General features: G+C 35.0%; 1 long non-coding RNA gene across 1 annotated transcript in view; it reads right to left on the reverse strand.

Annotated features, from left to right (window-relative positions):
• The window catches only part of LOC117032718 (uncharacterized), a 339217-nt gene extending 322877 nt beyond the window's left edge, over positions 1–16340 (reverse strand). Inside the window, exon 1 of the long non-coding RNA XR_004424796.1 lies at positions 16278–16340. This is a non-coding gene — a long non-coding RNA (uncharacterized LOC117032718). The remainder of the gene's footprint in view (positions 1–16277) is intronic.
• Positions 16341–17553: the final 1213 nt, after the last annotated feature.

The raw sequence follows: 17553 nt of genomic DNA on the forward strand, positions 1-17553 counted from the left end.
ATGCATGGCCTGGACAAAAATGTGAAGAAAAATGTTATAGTAACCCTGCATAATCACATCTCTGTCATCTCTATTATGTGGGATGACGAAATTTGTCACTTGTCTGCTACTTACAGGTGAAATTTTAATAATTTATACCATATAACCATTTGCTGATAAGATAAACTGCAGTCCTGAAGGCATTTCACTTGAAAAATAAGAAACATTTTCCGTTTTGTTGCCTTTTCGTATTAATATCTGCTAGTCTATCATGCTAATTAATAGATGTAGCAGGCATTGTAAGTCTCAGGGTTTTTTTCTAATTTTGTTTAATTTATCAAATGGAAAATAATCTAGCAAAGAGTCATTAATTTAATTTCTTCTGAGAGGGAATAATTACTAGATATGTTAAATTTTCAACAATGTAGCTTCAAAACAGCTGTAGCCATGGAAAATTTTTATAGTTTTAATTGAACATCTGTGCATTTTAATTGATTAATTTGAAGAAAATACAGGGAAAAAAAGAAAGAACAGTAGGTAATATGAATTTAACAAACCACTTTTTTGTTTTCTCTGCTTCTTAGTTAATGATTTCTCAGCATAAACAAAACAAGATATTATCAAACAACATTAAATAATTCCCATGGCTATAAATACATTCATACTAATTTAGCAGAGTAGACAAGTATTTTTGATAGGATTGTTTTCAATCAAAAACATGAAAAGAGATACACATGTGAACACATAAAGTATTTACTAAGGTCCCTATCTCTTTGGAAAATACTGGAGCAAGTCACATAGGACAACAGCCAAGTAGTACAAAAATTCTCCAACACCCGAACCACTACTACTGCCACTACCACGCACAAATACAGAACCGAAGATAATTCAGTAACTTTTGCAGCACCCAAAAGATTACCTTTCCCAGTATTTATTTTCATGTTTAAATGTATAGCTTTCTTACGAACTCACATTTTCTTAATATCTCACCCATTTCATGATAAAAACTTAATTATCACAGGCATGGCGGTAACCCCAGATTTCTCATTTTTTCCCAGAATTGGGAGAAATTGTGGCTTCAGAACAATATATTTGCGATAAAAAAAAAAAACTATGAAAAACCTATTGAGGCACAGCAGTAAAATAGCCACACAATTCTCACGGACACTGAGTCATGTGCAAAACTGGGTAGAGTTTGCTCCCAGTTATCATTGCTTTTAAGTGGTAAACAGTCTATTTTTAAGTAAGATCCAAAGATATTTTTATCAACACCATTCAAAAAACAAGGGAAAGGATAGATGAAGAAAATGGATGCACAGACAGGTGAAAGAAAGGCATTGTTAAACAATGAAACAAAAGTAAATGTCTCTTTTGTTTAAAGGGAAAAGTTCTCCTACTTCTGTATAACCCTGAATTAAAAAAAAAATCATCAGAATATGATTTAATAATGTATTATAGTAATTTAGAAATTAGTTCAATTTAAACTTTAGGTAAGATGTCAGTCTTTGTTCTTTCTGTGTTAGAATTTGTAGAGGGCAATATAACCATTTTAGAAACTGATTTGTTTTACTTTTAAAACCACATGGGCAGGCATGCTGGGCAACACTGTGTTTGACTTATAGTAGTTGCTCATTTAATGCTTGAAAGTGCTTTGGGGGCTTTCCATTTAGAAGGTGAATGTGCTAATTACAGATAGTCTAATATATCCATTAAGGAAGGTAATAATGAACAGGTATTTGGCAATGTGTTTTTAGCTACTGATTCTCTCCTTTTGTGAACATAACAAAAGAGTTTTACTTCACAATAATTTATCACTACCTAAATGCAAGCAAGTTATTTTCTTTTATCAAGCAGGCATCCCTGCTCTGATTATACCTATGCAAAATCTCCCCATGGTGAATAACAATTCACATTCCCAGCATTTTTATAATTTAAATGTGTTAGCAATTCTTACCACAATTTGGGAAGACATTCAAATTAGCAGGCCATTTATTTCAAATTGCTAGTGCTGTTCAGTATATGTAGGTAGACATTTAATATATAGTTTTAAAAGATAATTGTTATCTCTGATGAGAGAAAAAGATATTCACCAGAATTTCAGGGTGAGTACAATCTGTGTTAAAAGTAACTCTCATTGATAAAAATAGAACAGAACTAGAGACAGGGATGACATTGAATGTGAACAGAAGTTTTCATAATGAAACCTGCCTCTATTTCAAGTGAATGGACTGGGTATTAGACAATGGGGGAAAAAAATTGTCGAAAGACCGCAAAGCTTTCACCTTCCTCTCTATCACTCCTGTCCTCCCCGCAACATAATACTCATGCATGCATAAAGTTATGAAATGCTTGAAGCTGAAGGAGTGTGTGTGTGTGTGTGTGTGTGTGTGTGTGTTTGAAAACCAATGCAGTATTGGGCTTTGAGTCCCAATTGCCCGTGCTGCACGAGACAGAGTCTTAGATTCAGGAGTGTGAAGACTCAGAAAAAGTGAGACAAAGGAACCCATCAAAGGTAGAAGAAGGTTATTTTTTGTTCCAGGAGGTTCAACTGGTCTCCAAGAGTCAGAAGACCTTACCTCACTGGGTTACACAGCTATAAAAAAAGAGATGAATTCCAGATTTGAAGAGTACTTGACAGGAATACTGTAGAAGGGATTTAATTTTCAAAAAAGGAGTTAGCCTTTAAGACCTTTCTAAAGTGGAAAGCCTATGTTTCTGTGATTGTATCAATAGTTGAGAGAAATGATTAGCAAATTAGCATTCTAATTATACATCGGTACAATAAACTAATTGTTAAGTAAATCCAGATGCTTAGGTCAAGACTGATTTTATATAAAGGTACTCTATTATTTCACCTTCTGGTTCTAGAACAAAATCTTTTATAAAATGCAAACACTTTCTATCTGTGCTTCATAAATGTGACTATTAGAATTTCAGCTATGACAGATGGCACAGTTACCAAATATAATCTTATTAAGCTCCAGAATGGAAGTAGAGAGGTTCACATTCCCAAAAGAATTTTGGCAATAAGGACCTCTAACTCACATTTTTAAGTCCAGAAAGCATAATATGGTGAATCCAAACATTTACATAATCAGACTACTTTTATTTCATTTTTCCCAATGGTTCCACGTTTACTTTTTATAAAATGTAGACTTGTAGCAATTTATCAAGAGTTTATGACATGACAAACTATGTGTGTACCTAATTACAGAACTTCAAAATACCTACAACAAACACTGACAAAAATAAAGAGAGAAATATGCAAGATCTTAGTTGTAGTTTGACACTCTTCTTTCAATAACTGGTATAACAAGTAGACCAAATTCAATAAGGGCATAGAATACTTCCACAGTGGACCTCATGGACATTTATGGAATAGTACATCCAACTACTACATAATACCATTCTTTTTATGTATACAGTGGACTATAAATAAATCTAAATAAATTTAAACCTATTGAAATCTTACAGACCATTTTTTAAAAAAAATAATGGAATTAAAACATGAAAGCAATAAAAATAAGGTGGCTAAAAAATCCCAAATATTTGAAAATTAAGTAAAACAGTAATTTGACCTGTGGATCAAAGAAGAAATCATAAAGAGCAATCAGTGAATATTCAAACTGAATACTAAAGACAACCAAACATATGAATAATTGTGGAATACAGCTTAGGTAATGGTTTAAAAGGAATGTATACTATTATGTTTATATTAGAAATGGACCAAACAGGTATAAAATCAGTGATCTAAATTTCTGTATTAAAATAGAAAAAGAAGAGAATTAAATTAAACCCAAGTAGAAAGAAGAAAATAAAAAACAGAAAATCAGGAATTGGTGAAATAGAAATCAAGCAAAAGAAAAGTGACAAAGCCAAATTTGATTTTTAAAAGATTAATAACTTATTTCAAAACTGATCAAAAAAATAAAAAGAGAGAGAACAAAAAATACCAATATCAGAAATGAAAGTGGATATCACTACAGAGCCTACAGATAACAAAATGTGATCAAAATATTATGTACAAATTTATGCTCCTAAATTCAATAATTTAGAAGAAATGGATAAGTTTCTTATAAAACACAATTTGCCAGAAATGACATAAAAGAAGTAGAAAATCTGCATAGCCCCATATCAACTAAATAAATTCAAATTTTTATTAAAACCTTTCCCACAAAGAAAACTCCAGACCCAGTTGGTTTCACTGGTGAATTCCATCAAATATTTAAAAAAGAAACTGTAACTATCTTGCATGAATTCTTTCTAAACACAGGGGAGGAGAGCTCATTTTCAATGCATTGTATGAGCCAACATAACTCGGATATCAAAACCTGCTAAGGATCTTCTCAAGAAAATAAAAATAAAACCGAAAAACTACAGACTGAGACTTCCCATAAAAAATACACAAGAATCCTTTACAAAATGTTTGCAAATTGAATCCAACAATATATACAAAAGGTGATACATTGTAATAAAGAGGTTATGATAATACATTATAATTAATATATCGAAGACTGGTTTCATGTTTGAAAATAAATCAATGAAATTCATCTTATTAACAGAAAAAACAAAACAAAACATCTGATCTTCCCAATAGATGCGGGGGCGGAGGGATGACAAAACATAATATCCCTTCAGGATTAAAAAAAACAAAACAAAAAAAACCTCCCAGGAAACTAAAAAGAGAAAGAAAGTAACTCAATATGACAGTATCTGCTAAAAACCCATAACAAACATGATATTTTAATAGCATGTATTGAACATTTTCTCTCCAAAATAGGAACAAAGGCAAAGGTTTCTGCTTTCACCACTTCATTTTACTGGAGGTCCCATGTACTGCAATAAGACAAGAGAAAGAAATAAAAGGCATAAAATTGGAAAGGAATAGGTAGAATGTTTTTGTTTTGTTTTGTTTTTCAGGCAATATAACTATACATAGAAAATTCTACAAAAAAGCTACTAAATTTAACAAGGTCTTAGAAAACAATTTTAAAAATCAATTGTGGTTCTATATACACGCAGCAAACACTGAAGAAAAAAATCAATTTCAAAAAAGCAATGCAGTTAGCCATAGCAATACAAGTGATCTCCCTGGGATTACTTCCCAAATAAACCACCTTACACAAGCCTTTGTTTCAGGCTAACACAGACAGCTAACATCAAGCAAAATACAAATAACAGTATACAGAAAAGCTTGGGAGTGCAAATATATGTAAAAAATCAGAATTACAGATTATTTTTACTTTTTTAACTTTGTTCAACATACTTTATAATTTTCCCAAATAACAACTCATACTTACTTATATAAAGAGAAAATAGCTATCAGTCTTCAAAATTCTATTAAGAAAAATAGCCAAACGATTTCACCATTTAAGATGAGTAATTTGCCAAATATTACTGATTGATGTATCAAGATTTAATATGTCCAATTTAGAAATTTAAATGACAACATGATTGTTAATAATAGGTCACTGGGTTAAACAGGATAAATATTTTAAGTACTCTAATGAGGTAAAAAATTGTCATAAGATCTTCTCATAAGTTAATATTAAAATAGGTAGTATACAAAAACATTCATCAAAACATGAAGATATCATTATATATCTTTTCATATGCTATTCAACACATTTATTAAATATCAACTATATGGAAGTATTATTCTAAGTGAAGAGGAAACTAGGAAAAAACTACCGAGTGCAAGACCTGTCGTAAATATTTAACATGTATGGTATCTTTTATTCTCCACAATAACAGTACAGGCAGACACTACATAGTCTCCATTTTCACACAGGAAAACTGAGCCACACAGAATGAAGCCACTGGTGTGAAATCAGAGCAGTGGATGTCAGTGGCAGCACCCAAACCTGGTGAATCTGATCCCAGAGTCTACGGTCTTCACCAATACGCTGAACACAATGCTCACGGGTAAATAAGAAAAATGTCTGTGGTTTCATGACGTTTACATGTTAGTAGAGGAATACAGAAAATAGGCAAATAAATAAAGATATAATCAGATAATGATAAGCTTTGAAGAAAATAAATTGCAAGCAACAGTGGGGGATGCATGCCAGGAAAGCTTACGTGAGATGGCATTTAAGCTGAGACATGAACAACATGAACCAGGCAGTCCTGTTAAAAAATCTGGGGTAAGAGGGTACCAAGTAGGCAAAACATCTAAGCAAAGTCCGTAAGCAAGAGCTACGGTGATATGCTTGAAGAACAGGAATGAGATGACAGAACAGATGATTTTGGAAAGGCAGGGTGGCACAGAGAAAACGTGGCCTAAATGATATCAAAATAAGATTAAGTATTGTCCATGATACACACTTATTAAGAACTAAAGTCTGAGGGGAAGGCATTGGAGGGATTTAGGAAGAAGTCAGCACCATAATTTTATTTGTGTTTTTAAAATATCCCTTCATAGAGCTTGACTTGTAAGGGAAACAAAGGAGAAGCAGAGAGACAAACAGGGGATTAGGTGAAAGTGGCAGGCAGTTTAGGCACAGTGGTTAAGGTGGTGAAAGAAAAAAATAGAAGACTGAATCAGGTGTGTTTCAGAAATAGCTGCAGCAGGACTTTCTAATGGATTGCTATGGTGGGTGAAGAAAGAGAGAATGCAAGAATGATAACGAAGTTTTTGGCTTGAGCAATTTTAGATGGTGGTAAATACTTACGAAAATGAGAAGGATGGGAATGAGATGGCCCAGGGTGGGGGCATCAAGCTAGGCTTATTATGCATCTAAGGGGAGATGTCAAATAGGCAGTTGGCTAAGTGAACTGAAGTGCCATGAGAAGGGCCATATTGGAGATGGGAATTTGGCAGCCATCAGTGTACAGGTGGCATTTAAAGCCTCTAGATTGAATGAAGCCACCAGGGGGAGTAAATGGGAGGAGCAAGCAAGCAGCCCGAGGCCAAGACACTGGGCACTGTAACATACAGGGACTGAGCACAGGCAGGAGTGGGAGAAGTCTGGAAAGGAGCAACCCCTGAGGCCAGAGGAAACAGAGTAGCAAGATAAGCAAAAGATTAGCAATAGTACTAGAGATCCAGAAGGAGGGAGGGCTCAAGAGTGAAAGGAGCAGTATCTTACTTTAGATCAACAATATAGTCTCGAAAATCTTGTATAAATTTAAATGACTCACTCTTACAGAAAAGCCTGATAACTTCAAAGAACATGAAAATGAAGAATTTTATGAAGTTAAACATATTTTATAAAATGAAGAGTCCATCTCTTAAAAAATCTAATGATGAGTACTAATCCTTAGAGTAATATCCAATGAGTAATAATCCTTAGATTATTATATATCAGCTCGCTTAAAACAGGATTGAATTTGTACACCAAATCTTGGATGAGATTACCTTAAGGTTTGAACTCAATTTCAGATGCCATTAGAAGTAAACTCTAACATTTGGGTCATACTGTGCAATCTTTACTTTCTGGAGTTCACATAAAAATTATCACCATCATAGCTGCTAACATTTATTAAATGTTTACTGTTGTGGATGAAAAAGAGTTGCTATAATAAATCTAACTGAACGTAACCTCACAGTGTGATCTGATCATAAATTCCTATGATGGGTAGTCACGCCCCAGGCATGTAATTTCTTGTTAAAAGGTTTATCTTTGCCTTAAGCAAGCCCAATCTATTTTTCTTGTGCATCTAGGTGTACACATCCTTGAAATGCCAGAGTAATCCTCTTTTACAGACCCCTTAGAAGAATAACCACCCTCAAGAGAGCATAATCTTGTTAACTACTCTGTAATTCAATCCCCACCTTGCTTTCTCTCTCCTCTATGTAATCTTCCTTAAATACCTTCCTAAAATCCAAATACATAAAAGAAACTATAATTCTCTGGAGAATTTCAGATTTAGCTCCAGCATTGTCATCAGTTTTGGCTCAACTATACTCATAAAAATTCTCTACAGGTTTGGATGTTCTTAATGACGATACTTCATAATAATCCTCCTCAGAATCTTTTAATTAAATGCTTGTATTATAGCCACATTTTTTCATTTTTTTAGATGAGGAACTGACCCTAAGAGAGATTTAAGTAATTTTCCCAGTGTCAGCTAGAATTCCACCTTGGTAATACCTAGAGACTTTTTGGTACTTATTCTGGTGACACAATTCAATACCTCAAGACTCCACCATTAAAATCTCATGGTAAAGTTTTCTGGGTTTTTTTTTCCTCCCGTCTTTCTCAGCTATCCGTTTACCTTATATACCCAGTCTGCCAAAAGTGAGAGACAGAAAAAACAAGGTAAAGTAACAAGAAAAAAAAAAAAATGAAGAAGAAATGGAAAAAGAGAAACCTCAGCTTAAAAAGTGTGACTAAGAATGAATTTTTCAGTTTCCTGGCAGCAAGGCAAAAAGGAATACACAATGGATTATAAAATTTCCATTATCAAATAAAAGGAAACATAGAAGTTAGGCAAGAGACCTTTTTTTGTCCCAATCATGAAGTTTAGCAGTATTTCTTACATGTGTTTATTTCAGGGAAACAGAACCATATAATGACCAGAGGCTTCAAGATCAATTCCTCCAATGATAAAGAGATATTCATCTGGTTGCACTTAGAATTTTCCATTTAAAACATGGTCAACAGCTCAGCATTCTCTAGTATGAAAATGTTATATAGTTCGTAGTCATCTTACCCTTTTTAAACAACTTTAATAGCTGTTCAATGACTTAAGACCCATGACCTGAACTTTTACAGCTGTCACATGGACACAATAGAAATAAGATACTGTATATTCTGTACAAATGGCCTATATCACATCTCTCTTAGAGGAGGTAGCATCTACGTGAACCAAAATCTTGGCAAAAATTTCAACACATTGCTTGCCCCTCAGCTCCAATTTATGTCCCTTCACAAGCAAATTGCCATGGGTTTTAACTAATGAAAAACCAGTTTGTTTTGTGAAAACATCCTCATTATCAGCTAATATAACAGAAATGATCAGGAAGAGCATGATTTAATATGGATTAAGCGCGAATACAACTCAGAAGATTTCTTCTTGTTGAATTAGATAATCAAAACTATTAAACAGTATTTCAAAATGCTTTTCATAATCCTGGGACCATTAATGTCATGTTCAAATCACTGTGGATTTTTGTTGTTGTTGTTGCTTTTACTATTCATAGGGATACAATGAGTCATTGGCACATTTCCAGTGCAAGATGCATTTGAATAATACATGACATGCCCTTTAGCTAGCATCATGATGCCAGATTTAAAACAAGGTAAGAAGTTTCCTCCATGTACACTTGCAGTGTTCAGCTGTTCATAATCTATAGCGTTAACAATTTATCATCAAACCCAGCGACTTGCTGCCAACTTATCAAAGTAGCCACTGGATGCATATGATCAAGTCTGAGCATCTGGCTCTCCTCTTTTCCTGACATTAGCACAGACAACAGAATCAGTGGACTATTGAATGCAATTACAGTAAGCGAGACAGACAATAAAGATTGATAGCGCCTTCTCTTTTTATCACACACAAAACTAGTGGGGGTTAAAGCTTTGCCTTGAGCTGCCTTCATTTAACAATGATTGAAAATATGCAATTGTGTTGGTAAAACACTGTAGCCTGTACCACTTCATTTACTGGACACATTATCAAATTAAATGAAAAGTGAACTGCCAAAAGCAACAGTTATTATATATTAATGATGAATATTTACTTAGCATTGTTCACAAATCATACAGAGAACAGAATCCTTCTTGTTATCTTCTTTGTAGGTTACAGCTGAGTAGGTTTAACATTTCTATGTTTACGTTAAGTCTTCTGTCTACAAATCTCTAAATACAGACTTGCACGATTTGTTTTGTGTCTATCCATGTGATTACAATTTGTAATTAATAAAATGCTCTAGTTATAGATGAAACCTAGTTATCGAAGAACTTTTTTCCCGTTTATAACAATTCTCATTCTTGTAGCTATTTTTGTAGCAAGAGAAACTTAGAAACGGGTAGATGTTTTGACCAAAAGGTTAGGAACTCTAGCTTCATTGAGCTTCCAAAATATGGAATATGAAGAAGAAACTCAAGATATAGACAAGCCACAAGTTTATATTTTATATTTTCTCCAAAGAGTATGACTTTAGTAGCCATCGGGAGATATAACAATGAACCCATAATTTGACCTCCAAAATCAGAAATAATAAGGGGCAAAAAGCAAAATGGGTCAGTACCAAACTTATTGAGCAGATAAGGGAAAACAGATCCTATGCCACAGTTCATACAGAGAAAACTGCATTCTAAGCAAATATCAATAGATCTGGGAATACAAAAGTAAGTATCCCATTGTTAAGTGGACAAACATTTGGTGCGCACACCGATGTGTCAGAAAGACATGACGTCAGGCAGACATGATTGTTCAAAGTTATGCAGATTAATTCAAGGTTCTTTTAAACACACACACACATCTGGCCCTTCCTTTCATTGGATAGATAAGGGGAAAGAAGGCACTCATATATGAAATGCAATCATGTCTCTTTTCGAAGAGTTCAATAACTTGAAAAGGTGATGCAACCCAAACAAAAAGAATAAGAGGTAAAAGAAAAGAAGAGGCAGAGAACGAATCATGGGTTTCCTACAACCATCCCGCTGACTATTCTGTAAACAATTAAATACATACTCAGAAGCGATGAGTTTAGAATTAGAGCACCCACCATATTCAGTTAATATAAACAGCAGCATGCGGTATAGGATATTCAGCAAATGTGGAAAACTCACCAAAGTAATAACAACACAACAGTAGACTAAAAATCTGGAAGCCAAAAAGGAGTGCTGACTCAGTGTTCATGGACTATAAAGGAAACAATTATGTTTTCTAGATTTACCTTCCAGCAAAATCTAAGCGAAACCACTCTTTCTAAGCACATTTAAATTCTAAGACCCATGTTATCTTTAAATCTTTTGTAGATGTGGAGCCTTTTCCAGTTGTTCTCAAACCCAGCTAACTACCGGACTTATAGCAGGAGCTTTGTAAAATACAGGTCCCTGGGTCCCCAGCCTTGAAATTTTTATTCAATATATTTTGAGTGGAGCAGTGGGGATACTCGGCAAATAAAATGTGAAAAAGCAAAAAGAAAACCTATCATCTATAAAGCCACTATCCATGATCCATCTTTTTATCCATGCATATCTTTTTATCTATGAATGTAAAATTTCTCAAGTCAATATTTTCAATAACTTTGAAAATATTGGGGGGGGTCACTTCACAAAAATTTAAATGAAAAAGAAACATATTCTTATAACTAAAAATCAACACACCACATATCAATACAAGTAAAAACATAAAAGAATGCTCTTGCTAACCTCAATAGCTAACCCCTCACAGAATTATTTACTGTTAAATATAGAAGTGTCTTTTAGTCTTTATAGCCTTTACTGCACTGGGGTGGGGTCTATTGCAAGACTGTACCCCAGCCTCTCTTACCCAGTTCAATGTGGTTTTCTTCTCATTTGCACAATGTGTGGTTAGTCATCACTCAGCCAGACTTCAGGGTTTTTTTAAGAGGAAATTGTTCCATATGTATCTGTAGACTCACTGTGTCCATGGGAGTAAATTCCTGCATCACCATGTTGAGTCTCTCACCCAGATGTATTCACTTTTAACTTATTTGTGTATGTATTTCACATAATCAAAACTGGACTATACACCCTGTCCTGTGAGTTCACTTTTCCCCTTCATGTTATGCTGATGTATATCCAGATCTATAATAACTAAAACTATCTATTTTTCTTATTATTTGTAATGGGTATATAGTATTCCATAGCATAAATAATCAATTATTTTAGCCTTTGCTGTTACTATTGTTCCTTAGTTTTACAAAAAGGAAAAAAAATGTTTTTATGGACATCCTTATACTGTATATCATTTACATGAAAGTTATTTTTTTTCAGCATAGATTCCTTGAAGTGTAATTTCTGTATCAAAAATATGCAAATTTAAACATTTAATAGATATTGAAAAATTGCTGTTCAAAACGTTATATCACTTTCTATTCTCACCTACAAAAAGTATAAGGTCCATTTCTCCACAACTCATTGATGCTAAATATTTCTCATAATTTAAAAATTTACCAACTTAATGTATTAAAAAATGTCTTTTTAATTTTCATCCTCAGCTTCATTTCATATGTCTATTAGCCATTCTCATTTCTTCTATGAATTGCTTGTTCATATACTACAACCATTTTTGTATTGTGTCATTTATCTTTTTCTGTGACTTTCTAAAAGTGATTTGACTTTTAACTTTGTATAATGCAAATACACAGAGGCTTTTTGTCTGTTCCTTAAGATGGTGTTTTTCAATTGAAATTATAACAGATCACTTCTCGTGTTATATTTTTATTATTTCTGAAGTTTAGGTTTTGAACATCTCTGGAATTTATTTTTACGTACAATAGAAAAATGTGTGTATGTGTGTGTTTGTGTGTGTTTCTTTACATTCCTCCAAGTGATTCTTATTACTATCCAAATATAGCAACCACTGCCATAGGTTGCAATGGACCCCAAATGCCTGTGTTTGAATCCTTTTTACAGCAGTATTTATCTGTAAACTTGAGATAACATACCCATCTCACAGGATTATGGGAAGATTAAATGAGATGAGAAATATACAGAACCTGGCATGGAGTCTTCCACAGAGAAAATGCTTAATAAACATCAGCTGTTTTTGTCATTAGAATTGTTATTTTAACATAGCTCAAACACCTTTTTTTGTGTTTAATTCAAAGTGCCTCAAAACTAAGGACTGTTTCTTGATGTAGATTTTCATGGGACAATCCCCTTTATGGAGCCAAGGGCTTCTTTAGGAAATGCCATTTTAAAACAATAGGTACTTTTATCTCCTTGGTCACCAGGCTATTTCTAAAGTAGTTGAGCCCCGAGGGCCTTAAGAGAAAAGTGCTGGCTGATGCTAATTGATTATAGAACAGTATTTTGAATGTTGTTGGCAATACTTGGTTTAATCAGAGAATGAGGATGACACCTAACTACACATTTCAAAAAACGTGTGGATAAGTTCTGTCTGGCAGCCCAGCCCTAAATGTCTAGTGGTCCCTGCTGGGTCTGGGACTCCTACATTCAGAGGCTGAGCCACTGTCTCTAGTGGACGAAGAGAGGACCTGGTGGCTCTTTGCTGTGAGAGATTGGAGGACACAATTGGAGGCCCAGTGCTGCTGAGTAATTTGCTCAAGATCTTAGTATGAGGTGGAGCTGACTTGAAAATCTGCTTTCTTAACCCCCATGATAAAACTGCCTGTCCTGCTTCCATGCTGTTCTCTCAGGACAAAGAGAAGACTCCCTTTTTTAAAAAAAATAATTCAGGTAAGGTTTGTTTTCTTAAATAAGCTTTTTTTCCTCTCTCCCCAACCCTCACTTCTTAAAACAACAAAACATAACCACCACCTACATTTATTGTAATAAATGACTTTCAATCAGTTATAATAAAAATGCAGAAGAGAGCGAAGGTTGGGGAAATGCATTTCTAAATTAGCTAGCAGCAATTAATGAACAAATTATTATTCTACCAAATATTTTAGAAGTACAGTTGACATAGGCTGAATTGTGTGCTCCCAAATTCATATGTTGAGGTCATAACCCTCTCAGAACTTAATCATATCTGGAGGTAAGTTCTTTAAAATGAAGACTTCAGAGTGGGCCCTAATCCAACATGAAGTATCATTATAAGAAAAAATTTAAACAAAAAGAGACACCAGACACACGTGCATGCAGAGGAACAACTGTGGGAAAACACAAGGGGAAAATGGCCACCTGCAAGCCAAGGAGAGCGGCTTCTGAAGAAACTAACCCTGCCACCACCTTGATCTCAGAGTTCCAGCCTGAGGAACTGTGAGAGAATAAATCTTTGTTATTTAAGCCATTCAGTCTATGGTATTTTGTTACAGCTGCCCAAACAAACTGATAAACCAGTATTTTTGTCAAACAAACAGGGAATCAGAATATGGGATTCAGTCGGCATTTCACTCTAATTCACGGCTTCTATACAGGCCACTAGTAATTCACTAGATTTTTTTTTTTTTTTTAAGTACGGGATTAAAATGGGAGTCTAAAGTGTACAAAGATAATCTTAGGCCCGGGGAAAATAACTATTTTCACTTGAAAACACCCCAATTTTTATAACTAGTACTTTTTAAATTCTCTAAACATAGATAAGCAGATATTTCCTTCTTTCTCTCCCTCTCCTCTCTCTTTCTCTCTCTCCCCCTTCTTCTCCTGCTCCTCTTAACATTTCATTCACCATCCTTATTGTGATTGGTCTGTCTTCTCCACAGGTGGATAGATGTGCTGATTAGCTAAGAATATTGACTACAGAGAAATGAGTTAACTAGACACATGGCATGAGATTCTAACCGGAAAACTTCTCCTTAAGTTTACATTATTTATTGGCTGAGCAGGACAAGTAGCAAGATACCAACTAATTTCTGCTACTTGTGGTTTACCCACTCACATTACCTCATCACAACAATGGCTCCTCTTTTGCCATCAGTCAATGGACTGGGAGCCAAATCACACGCTGACCTGAGCTGGAACATTCTCCTGCTCACAGCCAAGCTCCCCCAGGAACTGTGGGATAACTGGCTTTATGCCAGAAGTCACTCTTCCCCCAGGCCTGTTCACTAATAACCTTTCCTTGCTTTTGTTTGGATCTTAATGACCTCAACCCTTCATAAGAGGTTTGCCTCTTCTTCTTCTTCTTTTTTTTTCCCCCATCTCAACATGAACACAAAATGGCAGATGACCCAAAGAAATTAATATAATTTAGATATGAAATAAATTCTATCTACTAGTGTGTGGATGTGTGTGTGTCTCACTGGCATGCACTACATTGGACTAAATGGCAGGAATTTCCCAAGGGAAGATAACCTCCAGATATTGCTACAAACACTTTATTTCCCACACTCGGCAAATTATTTAATTTAAACACTGTTTGACATAACTCTCTGAGGAGAAGGGTGTTTTTGCAGATCCATTTTTAATTGGTTGATGTGTATATTCATGTGTGCTATAGAACCAGAGTCAGAAACACATCCGCGACTGCAGACAGCCTAAGCACAAGCTTCTGACTGCAGAACCGGGGCTGCAAATTGTTGTCTAAAACTAGGAAAATGATGGAATGCACATGTAATTTCTTCTCTTTTTTGGTTGAGGAAAAATAGACAGAGATTCAATTGCTCATCTCCTAATGTCCCCAGCCCCAGACACTTTCCATTTCCTTGGGAGATATAAGTAAATAGTTTTTAAAAACATGTGTGTGCGTGCGTGTGTGTGTTTGTGTGTACATGCACCATGGTTAACTTTGCATAGTAGAAAATGGTCGCATTGGTGGATGCATTTTACTAAAGCAGGAGAAGCAAGGCAAAGATTAAAGAATCAGTTTTCATCAATATTGGGTTGTGCCTTATCATGGGGAAATAATTTGTAGCACTCTTTTAATCCTTCTCCTTCTTTCATTAGCTTAACTTCTACTGCCATTCTACTACATATGAATCAGGAAAAGACACCCGATGAAACAAACCTGAATGTCCTGGGTATTTTGCCAAATTTTATCATGAAAAATCTTGCCTTTTTAAAGAGTTTTAAGTCCCATTAAAGGATTCAAATGAATTTCTCCCCTAGACAGAATTTCATTACATAAGATTCCACAGAAGGGCTAACCCTGCCACAAAGGCAACCTCGCATATACAGGGCCCACGCTGGAGATAGTTTTGTTATCTTGGCTAAATCAATTTTAAAGCAAATAAGCATTAGACAATAATTTCAATATTAACTTACTCTTCTTGCTTCTTCATCAGAGCAAGCTAAAAGTATGTGAACTCCCTTTCACCTTTCACCTAGGCTCCCTCTAGTTCTCTCCCCTTGTGGTGCCCTCGCACAGGTAAAGCGACCTCCTTCCTCCTACCAGCTTAGTTATTTATTGACATAAGCTTGCATTCTGGAGCATTATCAGCTTAATGCATAATTCAAAATGCCGTGCACGTGGCCTGCACTTTTGCCTTATCCTCTGCATTCTGAAGGAAAGATAAGACGTATTTCCAAAGTGGGCACACATAAGGATTCCTGAACATTAACATTGCACCCCCCATGCCAGCCTTCCCCCACCCCTCAGAACATTGTGCATCTTACAACTCACACACAACCCACAAAGGAGCTGTACTGAGAGAAAACAAGGCCAGAGATGGTCCAAAAGTTTACACTGAGTGAGGACCCAGAAGCTTTAGGAAGAATAGGTCTCTAAAAGTAGAAAAATCACAGTATTACCTTAAGAGTCACATTCTAGACCAGCAGCCAGATGTTTTCAGCCAAGCAATAGTTTCAAATCTCTGCAATTCAAAATAAAAGAAAAATCAGTTTTAGAATTTCCACCCACCCCCCCCCGCAGTGGGGCTAGGGAATATATGTGTGTGAGGTCGAAGGGGAATGAAGAGGGTGGAAAGGGGAGAAAGGAGGGAAATTTGGAGAGAGGGGCAGATGGAAAAAATTCTTAACCTGTTGGAGGGAAGAAAAAAAGAAAAAGCCAAAAGGAAAAAGGGGTGAGGAGGACAAAAGGGACAGAGAGAGAGCGAGGGTGAAGGGTTAGGGTGCAAATTGATTGGAGGACAGGATGGGAAGAAAAAGATAGGACTTGGAGATGAGAGGGCTTCAAAACCAACTGTATTAGAAGGTTAATTCAGTCAAAATCAATTCAGTAAAAGTGGCTTCAGTGATTTTTTTTCCATACCGAATTGACTGCCTTCTGATTGAATTGATTAAATTAACTAGTTATTTTTAATGATGTGTGAAAAGAGAGAAAATGAGTGGATAAGCTCACCTGCAAATACGCAGATCCAGGTAGTCTGTATGCTTTGATTTAAACACACTAACTACTTGACAAAAAAAAAACTATGTACATGTATGTGTGTGTGGAAATGCTAAATTCTGTTGAAAAGTGTCACTGCTGTCCTCCAGAATACTCACAAGCATACTACATACATACACACATATATTCTGAGTTTTGTTCTTTCTAGGGTCCAAAAATTGTCTTTTGGAAAGTAGTTTATCCTTGGTAGAGTAACTATGCTGTACAAATGCACTGGAGTCATTTGTCAGCACCATTTTTAAAAGCAAAGTTCACCTCCCCCGAATACACTTCTGTCAAAGTCAGGATATGATACTAAAAACTATAAGGTCACCAATATCATTTGGACTTATTACTAAATATGGAATTCTAGTAGATGCTTTTTACATGCATTTTTGAGTCTACCAAGCAATAATTCCTCCTTTTTTTTATAAACATGAAGACATGAATTATTAAAAAATTAAAGACATTTAGAATAATGGTCTTCTATACACAAAGTATCTATTTCAACTTTCATCATTCATAGTTTATTGCATTGATTTTTTTTCATCAGTTTACTTAGTATTAGGCTTCCACTGAACTCATCAATAAGAAATGAATTTTATAACTTTCGAATCCACTATATTATTTTTCCTTTTATTTGTAGTGAATTTTTCTTCTCTCCATGGTATTACTGCAATAAGTCAGTCATTATTTCTT

This window comes from Rhinolophus ferrumequinum, chromosome 13 (assembly GCF_004115265.2).
Source record: "Rhinolophus ferrumequinum isolate MPI-CBG mRhiFer1 chromosome 13, mRhiFer1_v1.p, whole genome shotgun sequence".
Lineage (NCBI taxonomy): Eukaryota > Metazoa > Chordata > Mammalia > Chiroptera > Rhinolophidae > Rhinolophus > Rhinolophus ferrumequinum.